This window comes from Elephas maximus, chromosome 14 (genome assembly GCF_024166365.1).
Source record: "Elephas maximus indicus isolate mEleMax1 chromosome 14, mEleMax1 primary haplotype, whole genome shotgun sequence".
Lineage (NCBI taxonomy): Eukaryota > Metazoa > Chordata > Mammalia > Proboscidea > Elephantidae > Elephas > Elephas maximus.
The window spans coordinates 825837-843668 of NC_064832.1; the positions used below are offsets into that span (position 1 = coordinate 825837).

Sequence of the window (17832 nt, forward strand, 5' to 3'; positions counted from 1 at the left end):
AAGTGTGGGACCTCATACCACCAAGATAACAGTACCAGGAGCAGAGCGAGTCCTTTGGATCTGGGGTCCATCCATGGAGAAGCTCCTAATCTGGGGAAAGATTGATGCCCTGAATTTGGACTTTTACCCTACTTCACTGTGAAGAAATAAATTTCTCTTTGCTAAAGCCCATCCACTTGTGTTATTTCTGTTACAGCAGCATTAGACTAAGACACTCAGAAAGATAATTTCATGGAAAATGCAATGAGCCATAATCCAGTGACAGAGTTGATAAGATAAAAGGCTAGCAGTCACTTTTCAATTTGTGCTTCAGTCAAAATGAAAAATAAATACATTATGCCTCTTTCAGTTCAAAAATAAAAATGTTTATATTTAAATACACATATGTACTTTATAGGAAGCCATACAGAATGTGGAACATTAAAGATCATGATGGAATAAGAAGACAAACCAGTGAGTAATTGAAATTTTTCTATTTTTTAAATAATTGGGTTACTTATTCTGTCCTGTAGCAATTCTATTTAGTGTACTCATATTGTCTTGGCAATTAGACCCATAAATCTTAGGGTTAAAAATTTAAATATATTACTTGTAATAAGGCAACTGATTTCTTATATCCTAAAAAAAATAATGAGTTGTTACTTCAGGCTTCTAAGTTTGACTTTTACTTTTTGGTAAGTTAAAGTAATCCATTTCTGTTTCTAGGAGATAGATTGTTTAATAGATAGATTGTCTAATTCTGAGTGAAAAGAAAGGGCTATGTAATTCTTATGACTGTTTCAACAAAATTGTAATCAGAGTTTGCATAAATAGGACATAAAATGACAATTATTTTATTCATTGTCTCCCAAAGATGTGCTTTGTTGTGTGAAGATTTCTTATCTACTACTGTATTTTTAGTATAAAAGAACTAATAAATGTGTATTAAAAGAATGCCAGCAAGATCCTAAAAATAAGAAAAAATTTGCATGGATTACATAGGATATTTTAGAATATTGGAGATGATGATGCTGATCGTGATGAATTATATCTTTCATCTCTTTCCCTTAATACTATTTTTGTCTAAATGGGGTTAAAAGAAAAATTGAAGAGAGAGAGAAATGAACAACTACACAGTGGTCACAGAGCTTGTCCTCCTAGGCGTTTCTGATGATCCTGACCTTCAGATTGTGACCTTCCTCTTTCTATTTATCACATATGTAGTAAGCTTCACTGGAAACCTGATTCTCACCACCCTAACCTCGGTGGACTCCCATCTACAGACACCTATGCATTTCTTCCTCCGGAACTTCTCCTTCCTAGAAATCTCCTTTACAACTGTATGCATTCCTAGATGTCTGGGTGCAGTTATCACCAGGGATAAGACCATTTCCTATAACAACTGTGCAGCTCAACTCTTCTTTATTTTCATGAGGGTGACAGAATTTTACATTCTGACGGCCATGTCCTATGACCTCTATGTGGCCATCTGCAAGCCCCTGCATTACACAAGCACCATGAACAGGAAACTCTGCTCCCTGCTTGTGTTATGTGTGTGGTTGAGAGGGTTTCTGACCATATTCCCACTTCTTATGTTTCTTCTCCCCCCCCCCCCGGATTACTGTGCTTCCAAAGTCATCGATCACTTTGCATGCGACTATTTTCCCCTCTTACAACTATCTTGCTCAAATACATGGCTCCTAGAAGTAACTGGTTTTTACTTGGCTTTGGTTTCTTTGCTATTCACTTTGGCATTAATGATTTTGTCCTACATGTGTGTCATCAGGACTATTCTGAGAATTCTGCCTTCCAGTGAGAGAAAAAAACTTTCTTCACTTGTTCCTCCCACATGACTGTCATTTCCACCTCCTACGGAAGCTGCATCTTCATGTATGCCAATCCCTCTGCAAAAGAAAAGCATCATTGACCAAAGGAGTTGCTATTACCAACACCTCTGTTGCCCCCGTGCAGAACCCCTTCATTTATTCCCTGAGGAACCAGGAAGTAAAACAAGTCTTTGAAAACTTCCTCCAGATCATAGTGTTTTCTACAAATTGGGAGCTGTTTTTTTTTTTTTTTAGCAAAAATACAGATACATGTGGTTGACATGAGTTGGAATCGACTCCACACCAACTTTTTTTGGGGGGGGAGCGTATAAAGAACAATTAAATATAAACCTGAAATTCATAGATGTTTGTACAGGTATGCTTGTTCTTTTAGAGTCTCTTTACCTGTCACATCATTTGATCTGATATTTTGCAAATCCCTCACTTTAACGTCTGTGCCTGACTTTCTCCAATGCAGTGCCTATTAACATATTTTAAAATATGGTAAAGCTTATTTCTCCTACTGAATTTTCTGAAAAACTTACATTTTCCTTGAACGCACACTGTAGTTAAGATGGAGTAAAGTTGTTTTAATTCTGTTTATTTTCTCAGCTCTTAAAAGACACAGTTATTATTGCTTCATACTTCAAATGTAGTGTTTCAAATGTACGTAATTTCTTGTGCATTTTCAAGATGAATATTGGTAGTGTTTTCAGTAATGTTTCTAGAATTTCCATGCTCTGTGTTATTGTTTATTAAATTCAGTTTAAAACATACTATTGTGTTGCACTTTGAATACAGAACTTTATACTTTGTGAAATTTAATGTATATTTTCTGGATAAATATTGGTCATGATATTAAGTAATTTTTATAGAATTTTCACGTTTTAAAACTTCTTTGGAGATATTCATAGCTTTTCTAAAACATGCAAAGTAAATGCACTAAAACTAAAACATATTTTACTTCTATTTTTCTGTAAATTATAAAAGTTCCGCGTTGCAAACTACAAAAATAAATTTAGTTTACCCTTTTATGATTATTTTGGAAAGCCTAGTGGTGTACTGGTTAAGTGCTACGGCTGCTAACCAAGAGGTCAGCAATTCGAATCTGCCAGGTGCTCCTTGGAAACTTTATGGGGCAGTTCTACTCTGTCCTACAGGGTCGCTATGAGTCGGAATCGACTTGATGGCAGCGGGTTTTGGTTTTATGATTATTTTAATTATATGAACCCCACAAGTTATATGAACAGTGTTGTGATAATGATTCATCTGGCTTAAAATATAAAACATTAATTAATGGCTATATTTTAGAAGAATTACAATTTCAAATTTTCTTTTTTTCTTGTTCTCCCAAATTATGTTGACTAGAAAATTTTGTTTAACAGACTTCATTGTTAAATTGTAGACTACAAAGTGAAGTATAAGAAAAAAAAACTTGAAGTACTTGTCAAATCATGAAAAGGGTTGTTATGCAGATTTTTAGTATAATTCAAATAAGTTTTGGTCTTTATATGTATCTATATGCTTTTAAGATCTGGAACACAGTGCGTTCCAATATGAGAAAGGAACATGGTGACTTCTCTCTGAGGAATTTAAAACCTGTAATTCTTGGTGGTACCTTACACTTGTCTGTGATTTAAATAGTCTCAGAGATCTTTTACATATACCTTTTATTCATGTCTTTATTCATCTCTTTATTCCCAAATTTTCAGTATCTACGTAGGAAATGATTCAGTGATGGAAAAGAATGGCTTTTGTGCTTGTTCATTTCCAGTGTAACAAAAAAAAGTAAGTTGATGATTATAATCCAATTGTATATAAATTCTATAATATCTCTAAGAAGAATACACTGTACAGGCACATGAAAATATTAAGGTTAAAAATATAATAGGCTTGCCCACATCATTCAGAATTTGGAAACAACATTACAGCAATAAGGAAGGTACAATCATTGTTATTTTTATGTATTATATTAGGATTACAGTCATGATAGAGACAGTAGATAAAGAGAAAAATTTGCTGCATTGCAAAGCCTTGTGTAACTAGACATTCCATTAATAACTAACATTTAGTTAATACTTAAAAATACTATACACACTACCAAGTATAAAAGCTTAATTATTTTTGCAAACTCCTACGACATAGTGGGTTCCTTGGGTGGTACAAACTGTTAATGCTGCACTCAACTGCTAAACAAAAGATTGGAGATTCGAGTCCACCCAAAACTGCTTCAGAAGAAAGGCTTGGAAATCTACTTCCAAAATATAAGCCACTGAAAACCCTATGAAGCACATTTCGATTTTTAGGCACATGGGGTTGCCATTGACTGGACAGCAACAGTTCTTTTTTTTTTTTTAAAGACATATGTAGTAATCATTCTACGTGACTACACTTCATGTTTTTAAACTTGATTGACATCTGGCATGGCGGAACAATAGCTGTCATTCTGAGCAAACTAAGTAAACGACAGTCTTTGCAACTATAGACAAAAATAAAAATACTTATCCATGTATGTAGATTTGGGGTTCCATCTGAAATTGAGTTAAATTTGGTGTATTCATAATTATAATTATTTAATACATTGTAAGCAATAAGGTACTTTTTTCTGCTTAAATAATGACTGTTATTGAAGTACTGAGTTATGATACCTAACTTTCAACTTACCATCAATAAGAACTTAAGAAAATTAGGCACGTTAGCTTTTCCAACTTCAATGTCGTCATTTTTTAAAAATAAACATGAAAATAATTTAGTTTTTATGCCATATGCTTACGTTGGGAACCCTGGTGGCTTAGTGGTTAAGTGCTACAGCTGCGAACCAAAGAGTTGGCAGTTTGAATCCGCCAGGTGCTCTTTGGAAACTCTAGGGAGCAGTTCTACTCTGTCCTGCAGGGTCTCTATGAGTCAGAATTGACTCGACAGCACTGGGTTTGTTTTTTTGTGTGTGTGTGCTTACGGTGAGATAAAATTATAAAAGATATATATACATAGATTAATTTTTTTTAAAGTAAGAAACGTTATTCAAATGTAACACTAGTGTTTAAGAATCCAACAGTATGAAGGGCTTAGGTTTTGCTCCAAATCTATGACTTTGTTTGTTTATATGTGAAATAATATATATATATATTTAGGCACTCCAATCTATTGTGCACAGGTGAAATTTCTTTCCCGGCTCTTAATTTCATAGCATGTAAAGCCATTACTTGCTAGTCACATTGAGTTTAGTCTGGTCAATTTAAAAATATCAGCTTCATATTCAACTAGCTTCAGCCAGGCATTGAAATTTGGGTGGAGTCTTGGGCTCCTTTCATTGCCTCTTCTCTACTCAGAGATAGTTCGTGATTGGGACAAAGGCAGAAGACAGATGGAAAAGGACACCTTTTATTTATCTGGTGCTCCTTTAAATCTCTTTTGATTAACATTGGATCTTTGTGGGAGGGTGTCTAAATGCAGATACTCCTATATGGTGCATATGAGTAAATTCAATGGACTTCACACAAATTGCGGTGCTACAACCAATCCCTCACCAATATATAACTCTGAGGTACATAACATAGAAAATTGCATTAGTGTTCCTTAATCTGGAAGCAGCTAAACTTGAAAGGGTTCTTGCAAAATGCCTAAAGTGTGATTACCTTTTCTAATGTTTAATTGATCTAAGGGAAACCTGCACATTCTTGGTTTAACAAGTCGTAATTGTAATGACTACTTTGCTTCTGCTCACTCTCTGTGCCCAAATGTCTCTCTGAAATTCTCTTTCTCTTCTAACAAATTGAGAGGGCAGAGCAGCAAATACAGTGTGATATACCAAATCATCGTAAAGAGAAGCCTGTCATTCTCAGAAGCACTGCATATCCATGTATCTGGTTCTCTAAGACCTTTTAAACTTGACCTTGAGAGTCATTGTCAGGTTGCAACATTCACAGAAAATGGAGGGAAAATCGTTTCTAAGCTGATGATGACATGGTTCCATTAATCTTTCTCTTTTAGCAAACTTCACTGTATATGGAATAATGAGAGATTCTAGATAATGGTTTCTGGGAGCAGTATCTGTCCAGCTGCCAGTTATTTAGCTCTGTAATGGTTGCTTGACCCAAAAATTATCTTGACTGTAGGGCGTTATAAATTGAATTGTGTCTGCCCCAAAATATCTGTTGCAAGTCCTAACCCCTCTACCCGTAGTTATAATTCCATACGGGAATGTGTTTTTTCGTTGTGTTAATAATGTAGCAAAAACAAACAAATAAACATTGCCGTTGAATCTATTCTGACTCACAGCAACCCTATATGAAAAAGTAGAACTGCTTCATGTGGTTTCCAAGGAGTGGCTGGTGGATTCAAACTGCCAACTTTTTGGTTAGAAACAGAACTCTTAACCACTGCACCACCAGGTTTTCCAATAATGTAGGATGTGTCTTAAATCAATCCCTTTTGAGATATAAAAGAGCAGATTAAGCCAGGGATAGCAAGCACAATTGGGAGAAGGTAGATACCATACCACTTGAAGATCACCAAGGAACCAAGGAACAGAAGCTGAAAAGAGAGAAGGACCTACCCCTCGAAGAGACACAGATAGAACGCCTTCCTCCAGAGCTGGTGCCCTGAATTCAAACTTCTGTCTAGCCTCCTAAAATGTGAGAAAATAAATGTGTTTGTTAATGTCACCCACTTATTGTATTTCTGTTATAGCAGGACAAGATAATTAAGACACGAGGGTTAAGTATTTGATTTTTGTAGCTTTGGAAAGTCAACCACAATGCCAACCCAGAAGAAAATTTTCTTAGCATCCTCTTACAAAGACATGAAAACAGCTTGGCACTATTTCCATTTTTCATATCTTTGTAAATTAGTACAGTAGAGGAACCAGCTTCCAAGTTCAGATGAATGAGGAAATACACATAAGTGAATTTTCTCATGAGAATTATGCTGTATGACAGTACACTACGCAAAGGAATGGTATATCATCCCGTTGATTAATTAAAAAGACATCTAGAACTGTTTGTTAAACTCGCTCAGCCTCAGATGCATTGGCTCAGTTGTTTATCCTCAGGGTAGATCTGAAAATATAGATAACAAGTGTATTCACTCTCAGTTAGTTCAGGACAATCCTTGCACAGAAACAATAGGAAAGCAAAAATAATAATAAATTTTATTGAAGATATTGGAAAGTAAAAAAAAAGCAAAGTATTTTAGGATTAAAATACAATATATTAAAGAATTCAGAATGATAATCCCAGCAAAGGAGGTCACTTTTCCCTGCCCATAATGGAAGAGGTAGCTGAACAGATAAATCAGGAAATCTTCCTAACAGGTTAAAAAGAAGAACAAAAACTGTAGTGTAGGACTTCCCAAGTTTGTGAAGCTAGAAAACTTTTATACTTTCAAAGTTTATTTAAAAGGTTAAGTCATAGAAATAAGAGTGGGGACAAGATAGCCTTTACCCTAAAGAAAAGCTTCAAATTACATCAATTCATGGATTTAGATTAAGATGCCTTTGAATATTAGTGTCCCTAATCATCTGCTAGAAAAAAGCATAAAATCTTTGTAGGAAAATATCATTGCCCTAAACACCACTATATTTCTATAACTTTGTCACACAACTCCTATCTATCAGAAACAATACCCTGGCACATGAGCAGATAAAGCAATATAAATAAAATCAAACAAAGCTAACAATAAAAACAGGAAGAGTGGCGATAGAAAATAGACTCAAAAGGCACAAATGTTAAATTAGCTATGCTTAATATATTCAAAAGATCACAGTAAGAATTGTAATTTTGACTCAAGTTCTTAGAATTACTGAGGAAAAAAATCTGATATTTAAAGTTCTCCTTAATAACTCAGTGGAGGAGTTTAAGAGCAGATTAACACAGCCAAAGAAAGAGCTAGTGTACTGGAACAGAACTCAGAAGAGTGAATATTTGAGAAATACTAAAGGAAAACTAGAGAAGAAGGTAAGAGACAAAGAGAATAAGGTGAGAACTTCTACCAGATGGATTAATGGGGTTCCAGAAAAAGAAAGGAAAAAAAAAAAAAAAAGGAGAGGCAATTTTTGAAGTGATAAACCAAAAAGAAAAAAAAATCTGTTACCTTTGAGTTGATTCTGACTCATAGCGACCCTAGACAGAGTAGAACTGCCCCATAGGGTTTCCAAGGAGCTGCTTTGGATTTGTACTGCCAACTTTTTCGTTAGCAGCCCAGCTCTTTTTTTTTTTCCTTCTTTTTTGTTTTAATTATTTTCTTGTTATCGTTGGGAATATACATAGCAAAATATACACCAATTCAACAGTTCCTACATGTACAATTCAGTGACATTGATTACATTCTTCAAGTTGTGCAACCATTCTCACCCTCATTTTCTGGGTTCTTTCTCCCCCATCAACATAAACTCACTGTTCCCTAAGATTCCTATCAAAACTTTTGAGTTGCTGTTGTCATTATAGATACAGTTCTTTTTTTTTTTAATTTTTTATACGTTCACAGAGCAAATTAGCTTCTCATTAAACAATTAATACACATATTGTTTTGTGGCATTGATTGCCAACCCCACGACATGTCAACACTGTCCACTTCTCAATCTTGAGTTCTCTATTTCCATTCCTCTCTGTCACACCAGTCAGTCTGCTCTTTTTTAGTGAGTTAGAATTGTGTTCTACATTTTTCTCCGGCTCTGTCCAGGACCCTCTATTGTGATCCCTATCAGAGAAGTTCGTCGAGGTAGCTGAGCACCATCTAGTTGTGTTGGACTCAGTCTGGTGGAGGTCGTGGTACTTGTGGTCCATTAGTCCTTTGGACTAATCTTTCCCTTGTGTCTTTCGTTCTCTTCATTCTCTCTTGCTCCAGATGGGGTGGGACCAGGGAAGTATCTTAGACAGCTGCTCACAAGTTTCTAAGACCCAAGAGGTTGCTCACCAAAGTAGAATGTAGAACATTTTCTTTATAAATCATGTTATGCCAATTGAGCTAGATGTCCCCTGAGACTATGGTCCCCGGCCCTTAGCCCAGTAATTCCGTTCCTCTGGGAGTTTGAATGTGTCTATGAAGCTTCCATGAACTTGCCTGGTCAAGTTGTGCTGACTTTCCTAGCATTGTGTACTATCTGACCCTTCACCAAATTTACCACTTACCTATTGTTTAGTGATTTTCCCTCCCCAGCCTTCTCCTCCCTCGTAACCATCATAGATTGTTTCTTTCTGTGTGTAAACCTTTCCATGAGTTTTTCTAACAGTGATCTCATACAGTATTTGTCCTTTCATGATTGAATTTCACTCAGCATAATGTCCTCCGGATTCGTCCATGTTGTAAGATGTTTCACAGATTCATCATTGTTCTTTATTATTGCATAGTATTTCATGTTGTGTATGTACCATGGTTTCTTTATCCATTCTTCTGTTGATGGGCACTTAGGTTGTGTCCACCATTTTCCTATTGTTAATAATGTCGCAATGAACATGGGTGCACATATGTCTGTTTGTATGATGGCTCTTATTTCTCTAGGATATATTCCTAGAAGTGGGATAGCTGGATCATATAGTATTTCCATTTCTAGCTTTTTAAGGAAGCCACCATATCTTTTTCCTAAATGGTTGTACCATTTTGCATTCCCACCAGCAGTGCATAAGAGTTCCAATCTCCCTGCAACCTCTCCAATATTTGTTAATTTCTGTTTTTTTTTTTTTTTGATTAGTGCCAGTGATATTGGGGTGAGATGGTGTCTCATTGTAGTTTTCGTTTATGTTTCTCTAATGGCTAGCGATCGGAAATATTTTCTCATGTGTCTATTAGGCATGTGAATGTCTTCTTTAGAGAAGTATCTGTTCATATACTTTGTCCATATTTTAATTAGTTTATTTGTCTTTTTGTGGTAGAGGTGCTGGATTTTCCTACAGATTTTAGCGATTGCAACTTTGTTGGACTTGTTATAGCCAAAATTTTTTTCCCAATCTGTAGGTTCTCATTTTGCTGGGTTGGTGAAATCTTTTGATGAGCATAAGTGTTTAATTTTTAGAAGATTCCAGTTACTAGCTTATCTTCTGGTGTTTGTGTATTGTTGGTTATGGTTTGTATGCCATTTATGTCATGTATTAGGGACTCTTGCGTTGACCTTGTTTTTTCTTCTATGATCTTTATAGTTTTTGATTTCTTATTTAGGTCTTTGACCTATTTTGAATTAGTTTTTGTGTATGGTGTGAAGTATGGGTTCTGTTTCATTTTTTCCAGATGGACATCTAGTTTTGCCAGCACCAATTGTTAGAAAGACTGTCTTTTCCCATTTAGTGGATTTTGGGCCTTTGTTGAAGATCAGTTGACCATAGGTGGGTGGATTCACATCTGCATACTTGATTCAATTCCATTGATTACTGTGTCTGTCATTGTACCAATACCAGGCTGTTTTGACTATTGTAGCTGTAGAGCAGTTTCTGAGGTCAAATAGTATGAGGCCTCCTGCTTTATTCTTCTTCTTCAATAGTGATTTACTTATCTGTGGCCTCTTACCTTTCCATATAAGTTTAATGATTAGTTTTTCCATCTTGTTATAGAATGCTGTTGGACCGGCATTGCATTGTACTTGCAGATTACTTTGGGTAGAATTGACATTTTCACAATGTTGAGTCTACCTATCCATGTTCATGGTATGTTTTTCCATTTATGTAGGTCTCTTTTGATTTCTTGCAGTAGGATTTTGTAGTTTTTTTTTTTGTATATGTCCTTTACATCCTGGTTAGATTTATGCCTAAGTATTTTATTTTTTTAGGACTTATCTTAAATTGTATTGCTTTACTTGTTTCCTTTTCCATGTTCTTTTTATTGGTGTATAGGAATCCAACAGTTTTTTCTATGTTTATCTTGTATCCCGCTCTACTGCAGAATCTTTCTATTAGTTCCAGTAGTTTTCTTGTGTATCTTTGAGGAGGTTTATGTACAGTATAATATCGTCCTCAAATAAGGATAGTTTTACTTCTTCCTTGCCTATATGAATGTCCTTTATTTCTTTTTCTTATGGCTGTAGGTAGGTCTTCTAGCACAATGTTTAATAGCAGTAGTGATAAAGGGCATCCTTGTTTTGTTCCTGTTCTCAGGGGGAATGTTTTCAGCCACTGTCTGTGGAGAATGATGATGGCTGTTGGTTTTGTTTAGATGCCCTTTATTATGTCGAGAAATTTCCTTTTTATACCTATTTTATTGAGAGTTTTTATCAGGTATGGGTGTTATACTTTTTCAAATGACTTTTCTGAGTCTATTGAGATGATCATGTGATTCTTTTGTTTTATTTATGTGGTGGATGACATTGACTGTTTCTCCAATGTTGAATCATTGTTGCATACCTGGTATGAATTCCACTTGGTCATGGTTTTTTTTTTTTAAATATGATGCTGAATTCTATTGGCTAGAATTTTGTGGAGAGTTTTTGCATCTATATTCATGAGAGATATTGGTCTGTAATTTTCCTTTTTTTGTGGTGTCTTTGCCTGATTTTGGTATCAGGGTTATGCTGTCTTCATAGAATCAGTTAGGAAGTATCCCTTCCTTTTGTATGTTCTGAAATAGTTTGAGTAGTACTACTGCTAATTCTTCTTTGAATGTTTGGTAGAATTCTCCAGTGAAGCCGTCTGAGCCAAGGCTGTTTTTTATTGGAAGTTTTTTAAAATTGCCTTTTCAATCTCTTCTCATTATGGGTCTGTCCAGATTTTAGACCTCAGTTTATGTTAGTTTAGGAAGATAGTGTGTTTCTAAAATTTGTCCATTTCCTCTAGGTTTTCAAATTTGTTGGAGTGTAGATTTCATAGTACTCTGTTATGAACCTTTTTATTTCAGTTAAGTCTGTTGTAATGTCCCCCGTTTTATTTCTTATTTGGGTTATTTTTGTCTTCACCTGTTTTTCTTTTGTCAATTTGACCAATGGTTTGTTGATTTTGTTGATCCTTTGATAGAACCAACTTTTGGTTTTCTTGCTCCTTTCTATTTTCTATTTCATTCACTTATTTCTGATTTTTATGATTTCCTTTCTTTTCATGGCTCTGGACTTCTTCTGCTCTTCTCTTTCCGTCTGTCCAAGTTGTATAGCTAGTGTTTTGATTTTGTCCCTTTCTTCATTTTTGATGTGTGCATCTATCACTACTGACCTCTGAGCACTGCCTTTGCTGTGTACAAAGGATGAGCAGGATCAAGATACACTGAACATTGTTGTAATTAAGACATTATTCATCTGAATTAGTTGGTTTTACATTAAGATGCTAATTGTAATCCACAAGAAATCATTAAGAAAATAATTTGAAATGTATGCTGTAAAAGATACAAAAAATAAATTTAAAGGTACACTAGGACATACCAATTTAACACAAAAGAAGCCAGCAATCCAGGAATAGACTAATAAAAAAGACATAAGCATATTTTAAAAAAAGGAAGACATTAGTCTTACTTTATCAGTAATTAAATTTAAACAATGAAACAACCCAATTGAAAGTCAGAGATTGGAAACATAGTCTAAAAAGAGAACTTAACCCAAATATATGTCTGTCTATTATAGGCACTCTTTAGATTAAAAGACACAAATAGATTGAAAATAGGATTTAAAAGATAGGCCATGTATTCCGGATTGAAAGTGTCTCCGAAATATATATGTTGAAGTGCTAAAAATTGTACCTGGAAGTTGTGACCTTGTTTGGGAAAATAGCGCTATTCTTGGAAGATAAAAAAAAAAAAAACCTTTGCCATCCTGTTGATTATAACTCATAGTGACCATATAGGACAGAGTAGAACCACCCCATAGTGTTTCCAAAGAGCAGCTGATGATATTGTCACTTAAGCCATACCAGAGTAGAATAAGTCCTATTCCATTCTGAGTGGTATCTTAAAAGGAGATAACAGACAGGGAGATGGAAAGAAACACACAGAGTAAGACAGATGCCAGATGATGGTGGAGGCAGACACATCTATAAGCATCCATAAGCATGCCAAGAATTGCAAAGGGCTACAAGAAGCTACAAGGCGCCCTGACAGTGCAGTAGCTAATAGCTCAGCTCCTAACCGAAATGTCAGCAGTTGGAATCCACCAGCTGCTCTTTGAAAACCCCATGACAAAGTTCCGCTCTATCCCATAGGGTTGCTGTGAGTTGGAATTGACTCAACGGCAACAGTTTTTTTTTTTTTGACTGCAAGAAGCTGAGACAGGAAGAACCTTTCTGTAGAACAAACAGAGAGAGAGCTCATAGACCCATTAATGAATCTGGGCCTCTAGTCTTCAGAACTGAGACAATAAATTCTGTTCTTCAAAGCCATTTACTTTGTAGTATTTTGTCATGGCAGCACTAGGAATCTAACATACCACGCGAGCAGTAGCCAAAAAAAAAAAAAAAAGAGCTGGGTTGCCTATGATAATATTTGATGTATTAGACTTTAAGACAAAAAAGTTACAGGATACAAATAATATTTTATAATTATAAAGTGTCAATCTATTGGGCAGAACAAACAATTATAAACATATATTCACCTAACATTCCACAATAATAGAGACTTCAATAACTCATTTTCAATAATGATATAAAACTGGGCAGTATACATGGGACATTCTCCAGAGTGACCATATACCAGACTATAAAACAAACCTAAATAAATACAAAATAATTGAAATAATACAAAATACGTTCTTTGACCAAAATACAATTAAATTAGAAATCAACAATAGAAGAAAATATAAGAAAATCACAAATATATGTAAATTAAACAGTACACTCCTAAATAACAAATAAGCCAAAGAATAAATCACAAGGAGAGTTTAAAAATAATATTTTTAGTTTAAAGGAAGTGAAAAACAGCATGCTAAAACATATGGATTGCAGCTTTAGAATCGTTTATAGAGAAATTAATAGCTCCAAGTGCCTATGTTAAAAAGGAAGACAGGTCTCAAATCAATAAACAAATGTTTTGCCTTTGGAAACAAGAAAAAGAAGAGTAAAATGGCACAAAAGAAACAAAAGAGAGTACATATTATATGATTTTATTCATATGAAATTCTACTAAATGAAAACTAGTTGTAGATCCATTGTTGCCTGTATATAGATGTAGGTGTTAATATTGATGTAGATATATATATATATATTTGACTTAATAACTATATATATATATATATATATTTGTGAAACCAAAACGTTCACTAATGTGAGGACAGTGTGAGTTTCAAATATTTGATTAAAATGTATTTATTGAGTATAAATTATGTCACCTTTACCAAGCACTAGAGATATAAATATAAAACAACCAAGGCCTGTTTCTTCCAGGTTAGGTAGTAATTTAATAGAAACAGGTTTATGTACAAATAATTTCAGTAGAGTAAGCTAAGAGGACAAAGTTTTGGGAGAGCAAAGAGGAGATAGCACCTAATCTTGGCTTTACACAAAGGGAAGATTTCGAGGATTTTATTAAATTTAGACCAAACCTTAAAGAAAAGTATGGGTGTATATGGGTGTGTATTTGTGTGTATGTGTGCAAGTCTGAAAATGCCTAGTGTTTACAGGAATAAATGAAAGATTCGATGATGTTAGCGCAAATGTTGCACAGGGCCTAGGTTCTGGGTTGCACAGGGTTAGTTTAAGAACAACAAAAAGGAGAAATAACTGATCTCCCAGCACTTGTCCAAAATAATTTTCTACAATAATGGAAATGTTCTATAATCTGTGCTGCCTGATACATTAGCCACTAGACACATGTGGCTACTGATCATTTTAGATATGGCTAGTGTGACTAAGGAACTGAACTGCTATTTTATTTCATTCATATTTAAATTTAAATAACTGCAAAAGTAACTTACTCCTGAGCAAGGCTGATACTTGGTTATTAGTTCAAATTCAAATAATATTACTGCTTTAAAGATGAAACACAGGACATTCTGGAAACATGTAAGTTTGAGAGAATCAGAGAAGACTTCTCCAAGAGAGTACTTCTTTAGAAAGCTAGAAAGAGAACACCGTAAGATCCAGCAATCCCACTCCTAGGAATATATCTTAGAGAAATAAGAGCTGTCACATGAATAGACAAATGCATACCCATGTTCATTGCAGCATTTTTCACAATAGCAAAAAGTTTGCTCATAAAAGACTCAAGGGGATTAAATGAAATAAAAGGAAAAAAGAAAAAGAAATCTCCTGTGGAGACTGGTGTTCCTGTCTACCAATTATGTACAAAAAAAAAAAAAGAGAGAGAGAGAGAGAATTGTCAATTCCTTTAAGTACAAAACTGAGGGGACGTTCTCCCAAAAGATAACCAGAAATGATTAAACTCTGTATAAGATGTCAACAGTATTCTGCTATTCCACTCCCATGGGGTCATAAATTGTTTTGAAATTTATCTATGTCTATATCTGAATTGTAATAAGAGAATTGTCCTTCACAGTTGCTCAGTAACTGGCTGCTCATCACTCGGACCCTATGTTAAATACATTTTGAGATGGTGATATTTAAGTTACTTGGTGGTATGCAATCTACTCTCAACTCCCATGGGGCTGTTGAGTAATTTTACTGGTCAGATGTTTAACTCGAAAATCCCAATACTTGAGAAAAAAATATGTTGTTGTTAGTTGCCATCGTAACTATGAGTCAGAATTGTCTCAATGGCAATGGTTGTTGTTTTTTTTTTTTAATAGTGACACCATGTACAAGAGGGCGAGAAGCTGCCCGGTCCTGTGCCATCCTCACAATCATTGCCATGTTTGAGCTCATTGTTGTAGTCACTGTGTCAATCCATGTCTTTGAGGGTCTTCCTCTTTTTCACTGACCCTTTACTTTATCAAGCATAATGTCCTTCACCAGGGACTGATCCCTCCTGATAACATATCCAAAGCACGTGAAAGAAAGTCTTGGCACCCTTGCTTCAAAAAAGTATTCTGGCTGTACTTCTTCCAAGATAGATTTGTTCATTCTTCTGGCAGTCACTGGCATATTCAATATTCTTCACCAACAACTAATTCATTGTCCAGCTTTCACATTCATATGAGGTCATCGAAAATACCATAGCTTCGGTCAGGCACACCTTCGTCTTCAAAATGACATCTTTGCTTCTTAACACTTTAAGGAGGTCTTTTGTAGCAGATTTGCCCAGAGCAATACTGTTAAACATATAATATGAGATATTTCATTCTGAGATCATATTGTTTAGAAATTTATCTATGTCTATATTTGAATCCTAATAAGTGAATTGTTCTTCACAGTTGCTCAGTAACTGGCTGCTCAACACTCGGACTCTATGTTAACTAAATTTTGAGATGGTGATATTTAAGTTACACGGTGGTGTGTGATTTACTCCCAAATATATGTAAGTGTGGGGATGAGAATAGAAATTTTAGGAAAAGCTTTTCTATTTCCCTTCCACAGACATCTATGGTTAAGGGAAGTCATGGTCCTCATTTATCTTCGATGCAGCTTTTTCTTACTGGGTTTTTTAAGAAAATAATTTTCCTGGTCCCAGCTTGATATCTCTGCATGTGCAATACCTAACCACTGTGCATGGGACTTAATTTGGCTTCCTTTCCCCATTGTATGAGTCCTAGTAAAGTCCAATACCTATATCAACACCTTTTTCATGTCCGTTACCTGTATTGACCTTTTTCAGGACTCATTCACAATATCTTTCTAGATAGTGCAGATGCCTCTTACTTTTCCGGTAGCTCAATCATTCATCTTACACCATATATATATACATATAAAACCAGATCAAACCAGTTGCCCCGAGTCAATTCCAACTCATAGTGACCCTATAGAACAGAGTTGAATTGCCCCATAGGGTTTCTAAGGCTCTAAATCTTTATGGAAGCTGGCTGCCACACCTTTCTCCCGTGGAATAGGCTGGTGAGTTCAAATTGCTTACCTTTTGATTAGCATCAGAGCACTTAACCACTGTGCCACCAGAGCTCATATATAGGTGTGTGTGTATATATATATATATATATATATATATATACCCACCAGAGCTTATACACACACACACGTACCCACACAAATATACAAAAATACAAGTATATTTTTAATTTCTTTCAGCAATTTGAGGCTTTTTGTGCCAGAGATATATTTTTCAATATACCTGCTGTCTCAGCTAGCTAGTGCTGCTATAACAGAAGTACCACAAGTGGATGGATGGCTTTAACATAGAGATATTTTTTCTCTCACAGCATAGCAGGCTAGAAGTCCGAATTCAGGGTGCTAGCTCCAGGAGAAGGCCTTCTCCCTCTGTTGGCTCTGGGGGAAAGTCCTTGTCATCAATATTTCCCAGTCAAGAGATCCTAAGCACAGGGACCCCCAATCGAAAGGATACTCTATTCTCCTGGCTCTTGTTTCTTGGTGGTATGATGTCCCCCTGTCTCTCTGCTTGCTTCTTGCTTTTATATCTCAAAAGAGATTGACTTAAAACACAACCCAGTCTTGTAGATTGAGTCCTCCCTCATTAACATAACTGCCACTAATCCTACCTCACTAACATCATAGAGGTAGGGTTTACAGTGTGTAGGAAAATCACGTCACTTGACAAAATGGTGGACCACCACACAATACTGGGAATCATGGTCTAGCCAAGTTGACACACATTTTTGGTGGACACAATTCAACCCATAACATCTGCCGTATTTTAAGATGTGAAAGACCCTTCTCCTTCCTTAAGTTTTTAAGTCTGGATATTTTATTAAAAATATTATTAACTAGATGGTGCCCGGCCACAACCGATGACTGCCCTGACAGAGAGCACAACAGAGAACCCCTGAGGGAGCAAGAGAACAGTGGGATGCAGACCCCAAATTCTCATAAAAAGACCAGGCTTAATGGTCTGACTGAGGCTAGAAGAATCCCGGCAGTCGTGGTCCCCAAACCTTCTGTTGGCCCAGGACAGGAACCAACTCCTCAGACATGGATTGGACTGGACGATGGGTTGGAGAGAGATGCTGATGAAGAGTGAGCTACTTGTATCAGGTGGACACTTGAGACTGTGTTGGCATCTCCTGCCTAGAGGGGAGATGGGAAGGTAGAGAGGGTTAGACACTGGCAAA

General features: G+C 35.7%; 1 pseudogene; it reads left to right on the forward strand.

Moving 5' to 3' along the window:
• Positions 1–1100: 1100 nt before the first annotated feature.
• Positions 1101–17832, forward strand: part of LOC126058374 (olfactory receptor 6C3-like) — a 38654-nt pseudogene continuing 21922 nt past the window's right edge.